Below are 248 nucleotides of genomic sequence, written 5' to 3' on the forward strand. Positions count from 1 at the left end.
AAAAAGTATTTGTTCGTCACAGTATGCCAACGAAAGTATTTCCTTCCCTGAGTGACAATTGACACAATTCCAAAAGGACTGTTTTTTTTTTTTTTTTTAAATTAGTTTAAAGGGAAATGGCAGAAGCTGGGGTCTGTTTTTGCAATGGTCCAATTTTGTTCCTCAATGTGGCCATCAAGGTTAGTCTAGGTTAGACAAGGCCTTGCTTCCCTTCGTTTGGCACTTCAAGTTGGCTGTCTTCAAATAAA

The sequence above is a fragment of the Thrips palmi genome, unplaced genomic scaffold, assembly GCF_012932325.1.
Source record: "Thrips palmi isolate BJ-2018 unplaced genomic scaffold, TpBJ-2018v1 HiC_scaffold_2, whole genome shotgun sequence".
Classification (NCBI taxonomy): domain Eukaryota; kingdom Metazoa; phylum Arthropoda; class Insecta; order Thysanoptera; family Thripidae; genus Thrips; species Thrips palmi.